The 20,210-nt window shown below is 47.4% G+C and overlaps 1 long non-coding RNA gene and 1 other non-coding gene across 2 annotated transcripts; one reads left to right on the top strand and one right to left on the bottom strand.

Moving 5' to 3' along the window:
- Positions 1 to 3,741: 3,741 nt before the first annotated feature.
- On the top strand, positions 3,742 to 7,754 carry LOC131381381 (uncharacterized). The gene is made up of 3 exons (XR_009210093.1): positions 3,742 to 3,812; positions 4,549 to 4,677; positions 6,962 to 7,754. It is a non-coding gene; the product is annotated as an uncharacterized LOC131381381 (long non-coding RNA).
- Positions 7,755 to 16,889: 9,135 nt separating this feature from the next.
- LOC116484419 (small nucleolar RNA U3) lies at positions 16,890 to 17,104 on the bottom strand. The gene has a single exon (XR_004252577.1). It is a non-coding gene; the product is annotated as a small nucleolar RNA U3 (small nucleolar RNA).
- Between the last annotated feature and the right edge of the window lie 3,106 nt (positions 17,105 to 20,210).

The raw sequence follows: 20,210 nt of genomic DNA, 5'->3' as shown, positions 1-20,210 counted from the left end.
ACTTTGGGAGGCCGAGGCGGGTGGATCACGAGGTCAGGAGATTGAGACCACGGTGAAACCCCGTCTCTACTAAAAATACAAAAAAAAAAAAAATTAGCCAGGCGTGGTGGCGGGCGCCTGTAGTCCCAGCTACTCGGAGAGGCTGAGGCAGGAGAATGGCGTGAACCCGGGAGGCGGAGCTTGCAGTGAACCGAGATTGTGCCACTGCACTCCAGCCTGGGCGACAGAGCGAGACTCCGTCTCAAAAAAATAAATAAATAAATAAAAATAACAGTTACTAGAGGGTAACAAGGGGAACAACAACAGTGAGTCATAAGTATCTGTGCCCCCGGCCAAGCACGGAGCTCAGTCCTCCTTACAGTTGCCTCGGGGAAGTTTCTGCCTGCCCTTACTTCAATCCCTGGATTTCCCAAGCACCTGCAGTGTGCTGGTCAGTGGAGGGCGAGGCAAGGGGCTGGCAGGCCTCTTCAGGGCCCCTTCTTGGAATAATGAGCAAGAGAAGTTGTGACTCCAGGGGCATTTCAGATCCCACCGCCAGGCTTGGCGCTGCCTGGGGAGGAGGGCCAGAGAGCCAAGGGGCTGGGAGCTGCTGCTGCAGACCTGGGCAACAAGAGAAGCAGGAAGCACCAGAAGATTCTGAGAGGGCAGCTCCTTCTGTTCCTCGTGTTAGAGAAAGGGACAGAACTGAGACTGGGATAGGTTTTTGTAACCGCTGGAGGTGCCTTAGAGGCCAGCCCCTGGCAGACAGGCCCCAGCTTACACAGGGCCATTTGTGCACACACCTGTCCCTCTGAATAGAATGCCTCACCCCTTTGGTTCACCTGGAGAACTCACATTTAGCTTGTAAACTCTGCAAAGATGTCAGATGTCACCACCTGTGAAGCCTTCCCTCCCTCTCCCATGACATGATATCCTTTCTCCCAAGGCGGTAAAGCAAAGTGGTTCTAAAGTCTGACAGCCCGGACTCGAGTCCACTTCTGTCTTATACCGACTTTGCGGCCTTGAGCCAGGTGTCCCTGCTCTGAGCCTCAGTTTCCTTCTCTGAGTCTCCTTGTTGCCTTCTGAGGCAGTCGTGAGGCTGAAATGAAATCGTATGTGTCAAGTGCTGAGACCAGTGCCTGGCCAGTGCTGAATAAATGATGTCACAGGACCCACAGTGTCCTGTGTCCCCTCCAGGTGGGGAGCATCTCAGGTACTGAGGTTGAGGCCACACATGAGCACCAAGATTGCTGCACAGCTAGCACCCAGCAGATGTCTGATATTGACCTGAAGGACTTAGCTGAGATTGCCCAGGAGAAGCGACAGATATTTCCCTTCTGCTTACCTGCATCTGAACAGCATATGTCAAGATGGGTTGGGCAAAAGATCACATTCTATGTGTCTATGATGGTGATGAAGTAGGAAACAGTCCACATCCAGGGAGGTTACAGTGTCTTGGGGTCCCTGAACCCTGCCTCTAGGGACACGCTCTTAAGGTAGAGATTTCTGCAACATGGCACCCTCTGGGATGCAGTTAGAAGGGGCCAAGAGTGTGGATGTGGACTGTTTCCTGCTTCATCGCCATCATAGATATATAGATGGTGGTCTTTCTCCCCACCAATCTTTTTTTTTTTTTTTTTTTTTTTTTGAGACAGAGTCTCGCTCTGTCTCCCAGGCTGGAGTGCAGTGGCGCGATCTTGGCTCACTGCAAGCTCCGCCTCTTGGGTTCACGCCATTCTCCTGCCTCAGCCTCCCGATTAGCTGGGACTACAGGCGCCCGCCACCACGCCCGGCTAATTTTTTGTATTTTTAGTAGAGACAGGGTTTCACCGTGTTAGCCAGGACGGTCTCGATCTCCTGACCTCGTGATCCGCCCGCCTCGGCCTCCCAAAGTGCTGGGATTACAGGCGTGAGCCACCGCGCCCGGCCCTCTCCCCACCAATCTTGACATACGCTGTTCACATGCAGGTAAGCAGAAGGGGCCTCAAAACACTGTGACCTCCCTTTATTGTGACCACCCAAAGAGATGCACCCCTCCAACTGTCCCCTAAAGCACTGAACAGCAAACGCCCTCTAAAGACAGGAATCATAGGAAAGCCCCTGTTCACTAAGTCCATGGCCCCAAGCCTGACCCTCCCTCTTCATTTCCCACATTCTCCCTTCCTAGCTCCTCACCTCCAGGGGACTCAGCATTTTCTGCTGCCTGCATTGTGCCAGGCACTGTGCCAGGGGCTTTACAAGTCCATTACCTTGTTTGATCTTTCAGATACCCTCCAAGGCAGTGTGATTTCCCTCCTTTACGGAGGAGAAAGTACACACTCAGAGATGCTAGGTGAGTTATTCCAGGTCATATAGGAGTGAATGGGGGAAGTCGGGGCTGTCACCCAGGCCCAGCCTCCCAGTGTTCCCTGAAGGCACCTTTGTTCCACTAGTACTAGGCTCACTCCTCTCTGGAGTTTCGCTTGGTTCCCAAGACACCTCCGGCCTCCCTGAGGCCATTTCTTCCCCCTAAAAGAGGAGTAGTCAAACTAGAGTATATATCAGAATCATCTGGATGCCTCTTGTTAGTAAACAACTTGCTAGGTCCCACCAGAGTCACTGATTTAGTGGAACTGGAGTGGGAATCCAAGAATCCACAGTACTAACAAGTTCCCAGGTGATGCTAATTCTGCAAGTCTCAGGACCACATTTTGAGTAGCACTGCCCTAAACAACTCTCACTCGTTCTTGAGGGACCAGTTCACAGCCCACCTCGTACGAGCAGCCTTCCTTGTCTCTATAGGAGCTCACAGCCCCTCTCATGTCTGAACCGTCCCAGACCCAAAGTTCATATGGCAGAGGTTGGACCTTGATGAAATGCCTTCTGATATGTGTTTAATGGGTATTGGAAATTATAATTGAGGTCTGTGTGATTTCTCTCCAAGCCTCACTGGACTCTAAGAGAACACTGGCTGAGTGGTTGTTCATGGACTAATCGATGGAGGAACTAGTAATTACTTCACTATAAATCAGGGCAGCAACCTGATAGGATCAGCTCCTGCACAGTAGAGGGAGAAATGGCTAAAAAATAGGTTCTAGAGCTGCATGTTGTAAAACTACACTGGAGAGCAAATAAATGCTGGATTTTTCTTCTTAACCATAAGCAAGCTGGCTTTCCATGAGTACCACAAGCTTATCAAGCTGAGAGGGCTCCAAATATTTACTCGCAAAGTTTTTACAGAAATAATATTCTCCCAAGAAACATGTGTTAAGTTAGAAAACAGATGCCTTCTAGTTGTTTGGTGTTGAGCTGGTCTTCTGACTTCAATTGTTCCTGCTCCCAGGGAAGCTGCCTATTTCAAACCCAGACTGCTGTGAACCTGTCAGGGACCTGGTGTTCTTCTACGCTGCTTGCACGCCACAGAAAAGGAAACAGGCTCAGCAATGTCAAGTAGCTGAGCCTGTGGTTACCCAGCTAGTCAGGGGTAAGTTCAAGTTGAGGCTCAGATCTCCTGATTCTGAGTGAAATGGAGAAATTTCCAATACATTAAGAAAACTTTCTTTCTCCTGCTTTTCTTTCTTTCTTTTTCTTTTTCTTTTTTCTTTTTCTTTCTTTCTCTCTCCCTTTCTTTTCTTTCTTTCTCTCCTCTCCTTCCTTCCTTCCTTCCTTCTTTCCTCCTTCTCTCCCTCCCTCCCTGTCTCTCTCTCTCTCTCTTCTTTCTTTTTGACAGGGTCTCACTCTTGCTCAGGCCGGAGTGCAGTGTGCAATCACAGCTCATTGCAGCCTCAAATTCTTTGGCTCAAGTGATCCTCCTCCTCCTCCTCCTTCACCCTCCTGAGTAGCTGAGACTACAGGTACATGCCACCATGCCCAGCTAATTTTTTTATGTTTTGTAGAGAGATTTGCTGTCTTGCCCAGTCTGGGGAAACTTTCCTAAATACCATGTCAGCTTGGAGGCTAGGTGCAACCTGACAAATTTAGGATTGAGCTAATAACTAACAAATCAACCTTGTGGTAAGAAGTGAGATGAAGGATAAGGGACTTAAAATTGGGGTATGTGTAGACTTCTGCAGAGCTCTCTAAGAAACTTAGAGAAAAATGAGGAAGGGTTTTATAAATGACAATTTAGTAATTTGACTTCGTGGAATTTAATAAATTATTGGACTATCTCAGTACTTAGATATGAGGAATGGAATTAACTGAGAAATTATATTCATGATATAGGGCTCAACTGCTATTATGGATGATCTTTTTGGCTTATCTTTAAAGTAAAACATCTTCAAATACAGATGAGAAAATGGATTTTGAGTTATTTGCACTTCAGTTTTGCCCCAAGAGGAAAATAAAAGGGCATGGAAAATTCACATTGTTATAGTTTAGACATAAAGGCCATTGAGATAAAGAATTTCCAATCAGAGTGGTGTTTTGGAGTTTAAATGTTTTGGCTGCTTCTAATGTTATTTCATGAGGTGTAAATGGTAAAAAGAGAAATGTCATGATTACAAGCTGAAGTGGAGTCCTTCCTTATTTCTAAACAAATATTATTTCAAAATAGCTAAAATTTCTTTCTTTCTTCTTTCTTTTTGACAGGGTCTCACTCTGTTGCCCAGGCCAGAGTGCAGTGTGCAATTATAGCTCATTGCAGCCTCAAATTCTTTGGCTAAAGTGATCTTCTTCCTCCTCCTCCTCCTTCAGCCTCCTGAGTAGCTGAGACTACAGGTACATGCCACCATGCCCAGCTAATTTTTTTATGTTTTGTAGACAGGGGGCCATTGCTGTCTTGCCCAGTCTGGGGAAACTTTCCTAAATACCATGCCAACTTGGAGGCTAGGTGCAAGCTGCTACCTTCTGCTCCGATCCTTTCTGAACTGGGATGAAGGGAGGAGGTGTCACTCATCAGCACACCGTGATGGTAGGACTGGGGAGGGAGACCTCATGATAGACTGTACTAATAAGACCCCAAGCTTTGTCTTGTATGGGCCTAGATTTGAACCTGGCTGCATCTCTTAATGGCTGTTTGACTGTAAAGTTGCGCTACAAAGGGTGCTTGTCCCACTGGGTGTCAAGAAGATGCTCATTAGCAGGAGCTGCTTTTGTTCTGCAAATCCTCCCAGGATGCAAAGGGCAGGGCAGGATTCCCTACCTTCAGACTGTGGAAGACACAGGCTTGGGGCTTGGGGAGTGAGCACAATGCTCCTGTGGGTAAAATCATGTTTTACCTCCAATACTCTTGGTTAGTTGAGAACCGTTAGTGTGGCAGTGGGGGTGGGGGCAGAGGGTGACTACCATTTACAACCGAGATGAAAGCAATCATCTCCATGAAACCACACAGAAGGTTCAGGGGCAAGAGAGCATCAGGTCTCATAGTCAGATGGACTCTGAGACTGGGGTCCAGAGAAAATGGAATTATAAGATCAGAATGGACGGTGAACAAGTCAGGAAGGTCTGACAACTATACCCAGATGGAAACTTTCCCATGGTGAGACCCTGCTGGTGGCCTTCAGGTGGCATCCACATGGGATCAGGTAGTAGGGAACCTCCCAAACCGACACACCATCCATAAAAAACACAATTGCTCTGGGGCTGGGTAGATTACAAGGACAGAGAGGGTGTAAAAGCTGCCCTTGCCATGGCTCCCGACAGCTTTCAAAAAAACCCAAAAGCTCGGGCCCATAGTCCAAGGTTTGCCAGGAGGTGGTGATGAATGAATCAATCAATCGATTAGAACTATGGAGGACAAGGTCCCAGTGTGGTCTCTAGCACAGCATGGGGGGTGAGGGCATCCAGGTTGTCTGACACAAGCATGACCTTCTTCTCAGGCAGAGGACAGGGGTGGAGGCAGACTGTCTACAGATGTCCTTGGCAGACACACAGCTTTACATCACAACCCTGCCCTCCCCATAGCCCCTCCTGCCTGCTCCTGGCTTTCCAATGTGTGCAACAGTTCTCCGCGGAAATACCCAATCAGAGTGTGCCCACACCATCTGGCAACAGTCTCTCTGTTCACTGCACTACCGTGCATGTCTGAGGGCAGGAAGGCAGGAATTGGTCTTATGCATTGTGACAATGGTCTGGACTTTCTAGACCAAGTGAGCACACTGCAACTGGACCAAACTGGCTTATAAAGTAGACTATATTGGTACAATGGTTTACAACCTAGACTAAATAGACATGATGGTATATAACCTAGACTCGGTTGGCATTATGGTATAAACTAGTCTTTGTGAGTTTGGCTAGTGTGGGTCAGTGCTCCCAGGCTGCCCCCCTAGAAAAATGTGGAAGAAGAGTTTTCTGGACCCTCCAGCCTGAATCCAGACTCCTGGACCCCCTCCTGGGGGTCCCAATGAAAGGTCAGCAGGAGAGAGCAGAAACATACAGCTGGGAGGCAGATCAGGCAGATGGTATGGTCAAGGTGCTTTGCTTTCCTCCCTGATGCTGGAGGTTTGGTCATGGCATTCAAGGCCTTTCATGAGCCCTGAGAAGAGAAAGAACAGCCCTAGGCCCTTGGGCTTAAGAGATCCTGGCAGCGGCGTCCGGGCGCGGTGGCTCACGCTTGTAATCCCAGCACTTTGGGAGGCCGAGGCGGGCGGATCACGAGGTCAGGAGATCAAGACCACGGTGAAACCCCATCTCTACTAAAAATACAAAAAAATTAGCCGGGCATGGTGGCGGGCACCTGTAGTCCCAGCTACTCAGAGAGGCTGAGGCAGGAGAATAGCGTGAACCCGGGAGGCGGAGCTTGCAGTGAGCCGAGATTGTGCTACTGCACTCCAGCCTGGGTGACAGAGCGAGACTCTATCTCAAAAAAAAAAAAAGAGGTCCTGGCAGGGGCAACTACCCTCCATAACCAGGAACCTCAGAGGCCAAGGCACAGAAGACCCTCTGCCTCCTCCGTGGGCCTAACAGGAGGCAGTTTTTCTCCCCATCCATCCTGCCACCCAGCAAGCCCACCTACTCACCCAGCACACCCTCTGTTACCTGTGTCCCCTTTGCTTCCTTTCAGGCCCACGGCTACTGGACCCCCGGGGCTCCCTGGACATCCTGGACAACAGACACCACAGAAGGCATAAGGGCTGGACTAGGCAGGTTTTCACACATCACTCCCCATGCCCACCGCAGGACCCAAGACCTCACCTGTTAGCCCAGAGGACCCAGCACTGCCAGGCTCGCCCTTGGCACCTGGGTGTCCCACTGCACCAGGAGGGCCTGGAACACCCTGCAGTCCAGGTTGTCCTGAAAGGAAAGTAGTGACTGCCAGGCTGTGGTGGTTGGCAGAGGGCCCGACTACCCCCACCCCTGGTGCTTCACTTCTCAGCAGTGAGACATGTACTTCTTAACACCTTACAGTCCTCTTGGCAGCTTTAACGCCTCTCTTTAGAAGCCATGAGCTAGCCCTCTTAGTAGGAGGAACATTATTCTCAGCAATTTACTAATCCTGCCTCAGCCTCCTGAGTAGCTGGTATTACAGGTGCCCGCCACTATGCCTGGCTAATTTTATATTTTGAGTAGAGATGGGGTTTCACCATGTTGGTCAGGCTGGTCTCAAACTCCTGACCTTGTGATCTGCCCACCTCAGCCTCCCAAAGTGCTGGGATTACAGGTGTAAGCCACCACACCCAGCCTGCCTGGCTAGTTTTTTTTTTTTTTTTTTTTTGAGACGGAGATTCACTTGCTCTTGTTGCCCAGGCTGGAGTGCAATGATGTGATCTCAGCCCACCGCAACTTCCACCTCCCAGGTTCAAGTGATTCTCCTGCCTCAGCCTCCCAAGTAGCTGGGATTACAGGTATGCGCCATCACACCCAGCTAATTTTATATTTTTAGTAGAGACGGGGTTTCTCCATGTTGGTCAGGCTGGTCTCGAACTCCTGACCTCAGGTGATTTGCCTGCCTTGGCCTCCCAAAGTGCTGATATTACAGGCACGAGCCACCACGTCTGGCCTAATTTTTGTATTTTTAGTAGAGACTTTTTTGTATTTTTGTATTTTTAGTAGTAAAAGCAAAAGAAATCTATCTTTTGCTTTTATTTCCTATATGGTTTACTGGCCAGTTCATTCTGCCTGTATTTTTAGCTTCCCCATATTAGCCAAGCTGGTCTCAAACTCCTGGCCTCAAGTGATCCAACTGCCTCAGCCTCCCAAAGTGCTGGGATTACAGATGTGAGTCACCACTCCCCCGCCGAGGGTCCAAATTTTCTAAGAAGCTGCTGCTATGCTTCCTGTTCCGTACCCTTCTAAGAACATTAGTGCTGGATTGTTTATTGTGAGTTTGATTCAGTCCTCACCTAAAATCCACTCCTGTGGTCTTGCAATAACCTTTTGCCTAGAGGTCCAAGGTTACCATAAGACCACAGGAGTGGGTTTTAATGCATTTCCTAAAAATAAGGGTATGCTACATAACCAAAAAGACATTACTGCATGTAAAAAAATTTTAAAATTCCGTATCATTTAATAGTCAGTCCCTTATCAAATTTCCTTAACTACTTCCAAAATATCTTTTATAGCTAGTGTTTAAAAATAAGGATCTGATGGGAGATTGTGAATGGGAGGTTTTTATAAGCCAAGCCTCAATGTAATGTGAATTACTTCTGCTCACATTCTGCGCTAAAACACGGTCACATGACTGCAACTTCACTACAAGAGAAGTAGGAAATGTAGTTTATCTGTGTGCCCACAGGGGAACATGCATTGTTGAACCAGGCCTTGTGTTTTACTATAGAAGGTCATAAGAGGGACAGTAAGAGGAGCATATTACGGTGGTAAACTATGATGGTTATTGCTGGTCACTTCCCTAGTATCCATTTTTCACTCCTAATATTACCCCAATTTTTGTACCCCAAGGGAACTGACACTGACTTTCAGTACAGCTGGAACAGGGAGTGGTGTGTTCTGATTAGATCTTATAGGCTGTAAGTTGAAAGCCACTGTAGGTTCTGACATGGTAAAAATGATTTTTTTTTTTTTTTTTTTGAGATGGAATCTCACTCTTGCAGGCTGGAGTGCAGTGGCACGATCTCAGCTCACTGCAACCTCAGCCCCCTGACTTCAAGCAATTCTCCTGCCTCAGCCTCCCAAGTAGCCGGGATTACAGGCGTGTGCCACCATGCCTGGCTAGTTTTTGTATTTTCGGTAGACACAGGGTTTTGCCATGTTGGCCAGGGTGGGTCTTGTACTACTGACCTCAGGTGATCTGCCCGCCTTGGCCTCCCAAAGTGCTGGGATTACAGGCATGAGCCACTGCGCCTGGTCAAAAATTATTTTAAAAAATAAACTAATTGTGTGCATTGTAGGATGTTTAGCAAAAAATGTATAAAAATAAATAAAAATAAATAATTAAACAAACTAATCAACCAGGTGTAATGGTTCATGCCTGTAATCCCAGCACTTTGATTTTTCTTTTCTTTCTTTCTTTCATTTTTTTGGGGGAGCCCTACCTCCTGCAAATCCCAGCACTTTGGGAGGCTGAGGCAAGAGGATTCCTTGCGCCCAGGAGTTCAAAACTAGCCTGGGCAACAAAGTGAGAGCCTCTCTCTACTAAAAAAAAAAAAAAAAAAAAAAAATTAGCTGAGTGTAATGGCGTGTGCCTGTAGTCCTTGGGAGTCTGAGGCGGAAGGATTGCTTGAGCTCAGAATGCAAGACTGCAGTGTGCCATGATTGAGCCACTGCACTCTAACCTGGGCAACAGCGTGAGACCTGTCTCAAAAAAGAAGCAAGAAACAAAAAAACTTCCTAATTAACGTTTATGCCTAAAATGCCTGTTAAATGAAATTTATGGGAAGCCATTGATTTGGACTGAGCTCCTGCTCTAGGTCCCAACAGATAAGACCAAACCAGAATGGAGTTACTTGTGCTAAGTGCCACATATCAAACTGAACTTTGAAATGGGCCAGTTTTTCAAAAAATAGGAAACTCACTGCAACCAATTAGAAGGGGCCCAGTTTACTTGAGCTGTTGTGGTAAGGAAATTCCCCCTGCTTTAACCCTATAAGGAAAGTTCCTTTTTTTTTAATGAAGTTTCACTCTTGTCGCCCAGGCTGGAGTGCAATGGTGCGATCTTGGCTCACTGAAACCTCCGCCTCCTAGGTTCAAGCGATTCTCCTGCCTCAGCCTCCCAAGTAGCTGGGATTACAGATGCCCACCACCATGCCCAGATAATTTTTGTATTTTTAGTAGAGACAGGGTTTCATCATGTTGGCCAGGCTGATCTTGAACTCCTGACCTCAAGTGATCCGTCCACCTTGGCCTCCGAATGTGCTAGGATTACAGTCACAAGCCACCTCGTCTAGTAACTAGATGAAAGTAACTTTGAAACAACCAATTCGCTCCCCCATCCCCTGTTTCTGCTTCTTCCACATTTTTCTGCCTTTAAAGCCCATCTCCTCTGCTCAGCCTATGGGAGCACCTTTTCTGTGGCATAGATGAGCAGCTGCCTGATTCATGAATCACTAATAGAAGCCAATTCAATCTTTAAATTAAATTTGTTGAAATTTTGCTTTTTTTTTTTTTTTTGAGACAGAGTCTCACTCTGTCACCCACACTGGAGTGCAGTGGCGCAATTTCGGCTTACTGCAACCTCCGCCTCCCAGGTTCAAGCAATTCTTGTGCCTCAGCCTCCCGAGTAGCTGGGATTACAGGCATGCACTGCCACACCCAGCTAATTTTTGTATTTTAGTAGAGACGGGGTTTCTCTAGCCAGGTCTCTAACTCCTGGCCTCAAGCGATCTGCCTGCCTCAACCTCTCAAAGTGCTGGGGTTACAGGCGTGAGCCACTGTGCCTGGCAGAAATTTTGCTTTTTGACATGACTTTAGAATCTGAGGCAGATGGTGTTCATCTTATACAAAGAGGCTGCCCCAAGAGAGTCCGTGATTCAACCCCACCCCTGGACATTCCACACTGCCTTGAGGAGTGAGGATGTAGGTCAGAACTGTCTCCCACCAGGAACTAATGGATGAAGAAGTTAAGGGTGTGTTATGGAGAAGGGATTCCCTCCTTCCTGGATCTGCCAGTTCCTGACTCTGTACCTTAGGGAAGTACTTCATCCCTGCTTTCCAATATGTGGTCACCCTGAGAAGAATGGAAAAGATGTCTGTGTTAGGTGGCAGGTTTACTTTACCAATCGTTACCTCTGATTTTCCTCTCAGAGGCCAGTGGTGGAGGGTTGCATTATTATTACAGCGTGCACCGCCACTTTCTGGAAGAGGACTGTCCTCCCTGCTCCATTAGCATCATGCTCGGCCACATGCTGTGGTTTAACTGTGTCCCCTAAAGTTCACATGTTGGAAACTTGATCCCCAATGTGACAGTATTAGGAGGTCGGACCTTTAAGAAGTGAAGAGGCATGAAGACTCTGCCTTCTTGAATGGATTGACATTATTATCACAGGAGTGGGTTCCTTATAAACAAATGAGTTTGGTCTCCTCTTGCTGTCTCTTATCCTCTCTTTGCCCTTTTGTCATGGGATGATGCAGCAAGAAGCCTTGGGCTAGATGCCAGCTCCTTAATCTTGGACTTGCCACCCTCCAGAACCATGAGCCAATAAATTTCTGTTCATGATAAGCTGCCCAGTCTGTGGAATTCTGTTCTGGCAGCACAAAATGGACTAACACACCATATGACTTCCTCTGGCCAGTGCCTGTGTTAAAAAAGATTCAGCCAGGCGCAGTGGTTCACACCTTTAATCCTAGCACTTTGGGAGGCCGAGGCAGGTGGATTGCCTGAGCTCAGGAGTTCGAGACCAGCCCGGGCAACATGATGAAACCCCATCTCTACTAAAAATACAAAAAATTAGCAGGGCGTGGTGGCGGGCACCTGTCGTCCCGGTTACTTGGGAGGCTGAGGCAGGAGAATGGCGTGAACCCAGGAGGCGGAGCTTGCAGTGAGCCGAGATCGTGCCACTGCACTCTAGCCTGGACGAAAGAGCGAGACTCTGTCTCAAAAAAAAAAAAAAAAGAAATATGATTACTTCGAAAAGAAATTTGGTTAATGTAAGTTAGATAAATTTCTGTTTAAAATATTTTAAGAAAAATAATGCTCAAAGAGCAGTGGTCATGGCATTTATTCCAGAGAGAGGAAGGTTATCCTGATCTGCCTGTAACAACAAAAGTAAATGGATCAAGATAATTCAGCCGGGCGCGGTGGCTCACGCTTGTAATCCCAGCACTTTGGGAGGCCGAGGCGGGCAGATCACGAGGTCAGGAGATCGAGACCACGGTGAAACCCCATCTCTACTAAAAATACAAAAAATTAGCTGGGCGTGGTGGCGGGCGCCTGTAGTCCCAGCTACTCGGAGAGGCTGAGGCAGGCGAATGGCGTGAACGCGGGAGGCGGAGCTTGCAGCGAGCCGAGATCACGCCACTGCACTCCAGCCTGGGTGAGAGCACGAGACTCTGTCTCAAAAAAAAAAAAAAAAAAAAAAAGATAATTCTATAGGGACATAGATTAAAAGATAGCATACAATTGTATTTTAAAAACGAAGATAACTTTTTGATACATGTATGAAATGTAAGAGAACAAACAGCATAAAAAATGATCTTTTGGGGGGATACTATGGGATACAAACAAGTACCAAGAACAGTATGAGGAATAAAATTCTCATCCTGGGTTGATGTGGGCAGAGCCTCAGAGTCTGAGAACAGCCCCAGTATGTGGTGGTGTTAGAATTGAAGTCTCAGGGAAAAAAAAAACAAAAAAACACTACTAACCTCAACACGAAATGATTGGTTCATCATTTGATATACCCTGTGCCTTTATAACATGTTCAACTGTGTTGTCATTCTATAAGGTTTATCATTTGTTACATTTAAAACCAGTATAGGCCAGGCGCGGTGGCTCACGCCTGTAATCCGAGCACTTTGGGAGGCCGAGGCGGGCGGATCATGAGGTCGGGAGATCGAGACCATCCTGGCTAACACAATGAAACCCTGTCTCTACTAAAAATACAAAAATTAGCCAAGCGTAGTGGCAGGCGCCTGTAGTCTCAGCTACTCGGGAGGCTGAGGCAGAATGGCGTGAACCCGGGAGGCGGAGCTTGCTGTGAGCAGAGATTGTGAGCCTGGGCGACAGAGCGAGACTCTGTCTCAAAAAAATAAATAAATAAAAAATAAAACCAGTATAATTTCAAATTTGAAGTGAAATAAGTCCCTTAGAATTTCAAAATACAAATTTCAAAATACAACCCCCTATCTATCCATGTCTATATCATCTATGTCTGTTAGGCCATTTTTTTTTTTTTTTTGAAATGGAGTCTTGCTCTGTCACCCAGGCTAGAGTGCAGTGGCGCGATCTTGGCTCACCACATGCTCCACCTCCCTGGTTCACGCCATTCTCTTGCCTCAGCCTCCCAAGTAGCTGGGACTACAGGCACCCGTCACCACGCCTGGCTAATTTTTTTTGTATTTTTAGGAGAGAGGGGTTTTCACCGTGTTAGTCAGGATGGTCTTGATCTCCTGACCTCATGATCCGCCTGCCTTGACCTCCCAAAGTGCTGGGATTACAGGTGTGAGCCACTGCACCTGGCCTGGGCCATTTTTTATATTGCAAAAAGCAAAAACATCCTTCTAGGCCTTCTAAATTTTATAGGATAACACAAACGTTGATGCAATGGTCATAGACAAAGATGGATTATTTGGAAAACAGTTTCATTTATAGTGTTATGAGCAAACCATCAAGGGGTTGGTGGTTTTAGGCATTATTTCCCAATAGGGTCTATACCTTTGCACATGAAAAGTAGGTACTAGATGAAGAGCAAAGAGAGAGCATTCTCATTGTTCCCAGAGAATTGCACTAAAGAAATATGAAGTCGCCTAGAGAATGATTGTGCGCACAGCGCTTTTCCCTGGGAAAGCCGTCTCATCATTTTGGTTGTATATTTTTACTACGATGATAAATTATTGGTTTGAGTTTAGATGTGTTCGTTAAATATGGGTTAATGTTATGGTCCCACAATGTTAGGACGATACACAGAACCTGTGGGAAATTATCAGTCACACACATAACCAAGGAGAAAGAGAAGACAATGGTGGGTATCTTGCATTGTGATGTGATATTGAATTGACTGATTAAGACAGCCAATGTGAGCTACCCACATGCAGCAACTGAAATTTCCAAAATAGATAATTACGATGTGCCAAGATGAGTTCATATGAAACACTCACACATATTTGACGTGAACATTTTAATTTTGCATATCAGATGCCTATGGGGTTTTTCTCTTTTTTTTTTTTTTTTTTTTGAGACGGAGTCTCACTCTCAACCTCAGCTCACTGTAACATCTGACTCCCAGGGTCAAGCAATTTTCCTGCCTCAGCCTCCCAAGTAGCTGGGATTACAGGCACCTGCCACCATGCCCAGCTGATTTTTGTATTTTTAGTAGAGACGAGGTTTCACCATGTTGGCCAGGCTGGTCTCAAACTCCTGACCTCAGGTGATCCGCTCACCTTGGCCTCCCAAAGTGCTGGGATTACGGGCGTGAGCCACCGCGCCCGGCCGCTCTGAAGTATTATTAAGCATTGCATTAGCAAACTGAGTTGAAATCTCTTTGGAGCCAGAATTTTCTGCTATATGGGTGAATAAATCCATTTTTTCTGCCATCCTGCAGCTCACTTTTGTGTTTGCTACTCTGCACTTTCCTAAAGAGAAAGCTAGCAGTGTCCCAAAAGACAAATGTATTCAATGAGTAGAATATACTAATTGTCATTCCTTTATCCAAGTAAAATGACTCCAGAGAAATCAATGTATGTGGATGTGGTGGGCAGAGAAATGGGCCCCCTGTGCTGTCCACATCTGAATCCCTGGAAATTGTAAATATGTCACCTCATATGCAAAGAGGAATTAAAGTTGGAAATAGAATTAAGTTTGGACTGGACGTGGTGGCTCACGCGTGTAATCCCAGCACTTTAGGAGGCCAAGACTGATGGATCACCTGAGGTCAGGAGTTCAAGACCAGCCTGGCCAACATGGTGAAACCTCATCTCTACTAAACATACAAAAATTACCCAGGTGTGGTGCCGCACGCCTGTAGTCCCAGCTACTCGGGAGGTTGAGGCAAGAGAATCGCTTGGACCCGGGAGGTGTAGGTTGTGCTGAGTCCAGATTGTGCCATTGCACTCCACGCTGCTTGAACTTGAGAGGCGGAGGCTGCAGTGAGCCAAGATTGCGCCACTGCATTCCAGCCTGGGCGACACAGCAAGACTCCTCAAAAAAAAAAAAAAAAAAAAGTGCTGGGATTACAGGTGTGAGCCACCGCGTGGCTGGGCGTAGTGGCTTACGCCTGTAATCCCAGCACTTTGGGAGCCACTCGGCCCTAAAAGTATTTTTTATAGAGATGGGGTCTCACTTTGTTGCCCAGACTGGTCTCAAACTGCTGATCTCAAGTGACTGTCTGCCTCAGCTGCCCAAGTAGCAGGGATTACAGACACAAGCCACAGCCGCTGGCTCTATTTAGGAACATCTTAGTTCCAAGTTTTGGCAATTATAGATAAAGCTGCTATAAACATAGGTGTGCAGGTTTTTGTGTGGACATACATTTTCAACTCATTTGGGTAGGCACCAAGAGGCACAAGTTCTGATCATATGGAAAGAGTATGTTTAGCTTTAGAAGAAGCTGTTTGTCTTTCTTTGGGCTCCATAACAAAATATACAGACTTTGTGGCTTAAAAATAACACAAATTTATTTCTTACAGTTCTCAGTCAGGCGCAGTGGCTCACATCTGTAATCCCAGGACTTTGGTAGGCCAAGGCAGGAGGATCGCTTGAGTCCAGGAGTTCAAGACCAGCCTTGGTAACATGGCGAAAACCCATCTCTACTAAAAATACAAATAATTAGCCAGACATAGTGGTGGGCACCTGTAGTCCAAGCTACTCTGGAGGCCGAGGTGGGAGGATTGCTTGAGCCTGGGAGGTCGAGGCTGCAGTGAGCTGTGATTGTGGAGGCTGAGGCAGGAGAATCACTTGAACCTGGGAGGCAGAGGTTGTGGTGAGTTGAGATTGCGCCCTTGCACTCCAGCCTGGGCAACAAGAGGGAAACTCGGTCTCAAAAATAAAAATAAAATAAATAAATAGTATGTCTTCACTGGCCGAGCGCGGTGGCTCACGCCTGTAATCCCAGCACTTTGGGAGGCCAATCCCTTGAGTTTACGAGCTTGAGACCAGCCTGGGCAATATGGGAAGACCCTGTCTCTAAAAAAAATAAGACTGGGCACAGTGGTTGACGCCTGTAATCCCAGCACTTTGGGAGGCCGAGGCGGGCGGATCACCTGAGATCAGGAGTTCGAGCCCAGCCCGGCTAACACGGTGACACCCCGTTTCTACAAAAAAAAAAAAAAAAAAAAGCCGGGCGTGGCGTGCACCTGTAATCCCGGCTACTCGCGAGAGCTTAGGCAGGAGACTCGCTTAAGCCCGGGAGGCAGATGTTGCTATGAGCCAAGATTGTGCCATTGCACTCCAGCCTGGGCGCCAGACAGAACAAGTGACCTCGAGACCCGGTCTGGGGGTGGGGTGGTGGGCTGGCGGGCAACGACGTCGAGAGGCAGCGACAAAGGCAGAAAATGCAAAAAGAGGTAATATAGCCGGGCGCGGTGGCTCACGCTTGTAATCCCAGCACTTTGGGAGGCCGAGGCGGGCGGATCACGAGGTCAGGAGATCGAGACCACGGTGAAACCCCGTCTCTACTAAAAATACAAAAAATTAGCCGGGCGTGGTGGCGGGCGCCTGTAGTCCCAGCTACTCGGAGAGGCTGAGGCAGGAGAATGGCGCGAACCCGGGAGGCGGAGCTTGCAGTGAGCCGAGATCGCGCCACTGCACTCCAGCCTGGGCGACAGAGCGAGACTCCGTCTCAAAAAAAAAGAGGTAATATAACAAAGCGAATAACTTTCTCGTAGCATGCCAAACGCAACCAAACACACCAATCTCTATCGTTGAACCACTAAGAAAGAAAACCACTCAGACTGTGTTCTCTCCTTCTTACTCTCCAAATCGAAGAGAAGAACAATCAATAGCTAACAACATGTTGCACGAAAGTAACACCAATAACCGCTTTAACGCTCAGAAGAGAACACTACACCTCTTCCATTATAGCTTCCACTACTCTACATGTTCAGAAAAACCCCTCTAGTAGTAAACCACATAAGTAATCTCTGAAAGTATAGTCTTAACTTTGTGCTCGCAGCCTCTTGCTGGGTCTACATCGGTCGCAAACTTTTTTTTTTTTTTTCTTTTGAGACGAAGTCTCGCTCTGTCGCCCAGGCTAGAGTGCAGTGGCGCAGTCTCGGCTCACTGCAAGCTCCGCCTCCCGGGTTCACGCCATTCTCCTGCCTCAGCCTCTCCGAGTAGCTGGGACTACATGCGCCCGCCACCACGCCCGGCTAATTTTTTTGTATTTTTAGTAGAGACGGGGTTTCACCGTGGTCTCGATCTCCTGACCTCGTGATCCGCCCGCCTCGGCCTCCCAAAGTGCTGGGATTACAAGCGTGAGCCACCGCGCCCGGCCCTGCAAACTTTTAACTGATGGCGAGATACTTTCGCTATTTCCAATGCCATTAGGAAACAAATAGGAAAATAGTTTGGCAATAACATCTTTTTGAATATTATCACTTGACAAATTGTAACGTTTTAGGTGGAAACGTAATTTTAAAAATTGTTTTAAGAAGTTTAAAAAACAGGCATGCTTAATTAGCATAATACTGAATGACAGCCAATCACAAACTGAATTTTTAAAGCGGGAAGTGTTTGCTCCTGGTGTGGTGCGCCCGCCTGTAATCCGGGAATCCCAGCGTTTTGCGAGCCCACGCCCAGGCCCAGGAGGGAGGATCCTTTGTTCTATGAGGTCGTCACCAGCCTAGGCAATATAGCGGAATCCCGTCTCTACCAAGGCGGGGCAAAAATCAACAATGAGCTGGGCGTGATGGTACCGTCTGTAGTCCCAGCTACTCGGGAGGCTGAAGCGGGATGATCGTTTGAGTCAGGGAAGCTGGCTGAGTTGAAAGCTGCAGTGAGCTTTGATCAATCACCCCACTGCACCCCAGCCTGGGAGACAGTGAGATCTTGACTCTTAACAACAATTTTTTTTAGGGGGGATGGTATAAAATAGATACAAAATTTACCATTTTCACCTTTTTTTTTTTTTTTTTTTGAGACTGCGTCTTGCTCTGTCGCCCAGGCTGGAGTGCAGTGGCGTAGTCTCGGCTCACTGCAAGCTCCGCCTCCCAGGTTCACGCCATTCTCTTGCCTCAGCCTCCCGAGTAGCTGGGACTACAGGCGCCCGCCACTACGCCCGGCTAATTTTTTGTATTTTTAGTAGAGACGGGGTTTCACCATGTTAGCCAGGATGGTCTCGATCTCCTGACCTCGTGATCCGCCCGCCTTGGCCTCCCAAAGTGCTGGGATTACAGGCATGAGCCACCGCGCCCGGCCCCACCATTTTTCACATATACAATTCAGTGGCATTAAGTACATTCATGTAGCCATTGGCATGTAACCATCACCATTATTTATCTCCAGAACTTTTTCGACATCCCAAACTGAAACTCTACCCATAAAACAAACTTCCCTTTCCTCCCTCTGCCCAGACCCTTTTAACCGCTATTCTACTTTCTGTCTCTATGAATTTGATTCTCGTAGGTACACCTCTGTAAGTGGAAACACGCAATATTGTCCTTTTGTATCTGGCTTATTTCACTTACAATGACATTTTCAAGGTTCATTCATGTTGTAACATGTTGCAGAATTTCACTCCTTTTTCAGGCTGGAGTGCAATGATGCATGACGTGACAGCTCACTGCAGCCTTGACCTCCAGGGCTCAGGTGATCCTCCCACGTCAGCCTCCTGAGTAGCTGGGATTATAGGCACATGCCATCACACTTGGCTAATTTTTTGTATTTTTTTGTAGGGAGGGGGTTTCACCACATTGCCCAGGATAGTCTTGAACTCCTGGGCTCAAGGGATCCACCCGCCTCAGCCTCTCAAAGGCGTGGGACTACAGGCGTGAGCCATCACGCCCAGTGGTTTTCTTAATTACATTTTCGAATTGTTCCTTGCTAGTGTATAAAAACACAACTGGACCGGGCACGGTGGCTCACGCCTGTCATCCTAGCACTTTGGGAGGCCAAGGCGGGTGGATCACCAGGTCGGGAGATCAAGACCATCCTGGTCAACATTGTGAAACCTCGTTTCTACTAAAAATACAAAGATTGGCCGGGCGTGGTGGTGCGCACCTGTAATCCCCAGCTACTGGGGAGGCCGAGGCAGAAGAATTGCTTGCACCCGGGAGGCAGAGGCTGCAGTGAGCCAAGATCGCACCACTGCACTCCAGCCTGGGTGACAAACAAAAAAAACCACATTGACTAGCAGACTAGCAGTGGTAAAAGTGAACCTCTGTGTCTCGTTCCTGAACTTAGGGGGAAAGCTTTTAGTCTTTCGCCCTTAAGTATGATGATAGCTGCGGGTTTTTCACAAATACCTTTTATAATGTTGAGGCAAATCCCCTCGTTTCATAGTTTTCTCTATGTTTTAATGATGAAATGTTAGAATTTCTTAGATGCTCTTTCTGTGTCAGCTGGAATGACTTTTTTTTCTCTTTGTTCTACTAATGTGGTACATTACGTTAATTGATTTTCTTACGTTGAACCACCCCCTGCATTCCTGGGATGAATCGCTTCCATCCCCTCAGCTGCAGCACCTGATTAAAGCCTTCTTCCTTGGCAATAATTGTTGTTTCAGTGATTGGCTTTTTCTGTGAGGTGAGCAGCAGGCCCTAGATGGAATCCCTGGTGTTTTAGTAACACCAGGATGGCCAGTAGCCTCCAGACGCTGGAGGAGTCAAGGAAGGATCCCCCTTCGAGGCTTCAACAGTTTGATTCCTGACTTTGAGCCTCCAGAACTGCGAGAGAATAATTTCTGTTTTGACAGAGTTTCACTTCATCACCCAGGCTGGAGTGCAGTGGCACAGTCTGGGCTCACTGCAACCTCTGCCTCCTGAGTTCAAGTGATTCTTGGGCCTCAGCCTCCTGAGTAGCTGGGATTACAGGCATGCGCCACCATGCCTGGCTAATTTTTTTATTTTTAGTAGAGACAGGGTTTTGCCATGTTGGCCAGACTGGTCTTGAACTCCTGACCTCAAGTGATCTGCCTGCCTTGGCCTCCCAAAGTGCTGGGATTATAGGCGCAAGCCATCATGCCTGGCCTAATTTCTGTTCTTCTTTCTTTTTTTTTTTTTTTTTTGAGACAGAGTTTCGCTCTTGTTGCCCAGGCTGGAATGCA

This window comes from Hylobates moloch, unplaced genomic scaffold (assembly GCF_009828535.3).
Source record: "Hylobates moloch isolate HMO894 unplaced genomic scaffold, HMol_V3 SCAFFOLD_15, whole genome shotgun sequence".
NCBI lineage: Eukaryota > Metazoa > Chordata > Mammalia > Primates > Hylobatidae > Hylobates > Hylobates moloch.
This window is presented reverse-complemented; position numbering and strand designations above follow the sequence as displayed.